Below are 1,177 nucleotides of genomic sequence, written 5' to 3'. Positions count from 1 at the left end.
TCCCCCCCCCTCTTAAAGAAGCCCTCACACTCAGACTCCTAGGCACTTACCAGGCATCTGTCTGCTATGGACATAGCCCTGGCCAGGACTTCTGTCCTCCTAGGTACACACTTTCATCTGAGAATGGCTGGGAAGAGACAGAGATGCCAGGAATCCTGCCCTGAGGCAGATTTGCTGCATACAGTGGGCAAACTCTTCTCCTGCAGCCAGGATACACCATGAGGAGCCTCCAGGGAGCCTGGTAGGCAGCCAGAGACAGCAGGCATCCTCCCACTCTTTCCCAGCTATGTGAGAGGATCTGTATTCAACTTTTCTATCGCTGTGACCACAACCACAGCAGTTTATACGAGACAGAGAGGAAGCTAGTCTGCTGAGAGGATCTGCATTCAACCCCCTGTCCTGTGATATCTAGCCTAGGAGAGCATTGTCCTAGGTAAAGGACTTTATAGCTGTGCTCACTTTGGCAGCACATACATTAAAATTAGAATGATACAGAGAAGATTAGCATGGCCCCTGAGAAAAAACTTTATAGCTTACCCAATGCCTCTTCTGTGACCTCACTGACATTGTCAGAAGAGTTACACATTGTGCAAGGATACACATACACATGACCACACACATGAATGTACTCTGTGGCACATGTGTAGAGGTCACAGGATAAACTTCAGGAGTTGGGCTCTTTTCTTCCACCCTGTGGGTTCTGGGGCCCAATTCTTCAGTCTCAGCATCACCATCAGCCACCTTGACCAATGAGAATCCAGAGAGTAACCAGCATGAAAATGGCTGACTGGGTGCACAGTGCAGTGTTTCTAGCTGAAGTCACTAGGATTTGTCTTTGGCTCTCTGCAAGCCAAGAGGCAGCACTAGGCAAATCCTCAGGGGAGAGCAAAGCCACTTCAGCTCCCATGAGAATTGCTGACATTAGAGTAAACCTAGACTCCGTAAGCCGTCAGGAGACTCTCGGTTCCATGCCTGCCTGGGCGAGCACTCTGAGAAAGGAGAGGTCAGCTTAGAGTTGCGTACAGGAGAGGAACACATGAGAGCTAGAGATGTAACCTTCGAGAAGATCCCAGGGTCACAGCCAGGAAGCTGGGATACATACAGTCTGAATCAAAAGAAGAAGAAGAAGAAGAAGAAGAAGAAGAAGAAGAAGAAGAAGAAGAAGAAGAAGAAGAAG

At 48.8% G+C, this 1,177-nt stretch overlaps 1 pseudogene; it reads left to right on the top strand.

The window, feature by feature from the left end:
- Positions 1-451: 451 nt before the first annotated feature.
- Positions 452-521, top strand: LOC114638206 (annotated as a pseudogene).
- Positions 522-1,177: the final 656 nt, after the last annotated feature.

Source organism: Grammomys surdaster, unplaced genomic scaffold (assembly GCF_004785775.1).
Source record: "Grammomys surdaster isolate TR1022 unplaced genomic scaffold, NIH_TR_1.0 125561, whole genome shotgun sequence".
Classification (NCBI taxonomy): Eukaryota; Metazoa; Chordata; class Mammalia; order Rodentia; family Muridae; genus Grammomys; species Grammomys surdaster.
The sequence above is the reverse complement of the archived record's forward strand: the minus strand, read 5'-3'. Positions and strand labels throughout refer to the sequence as shown.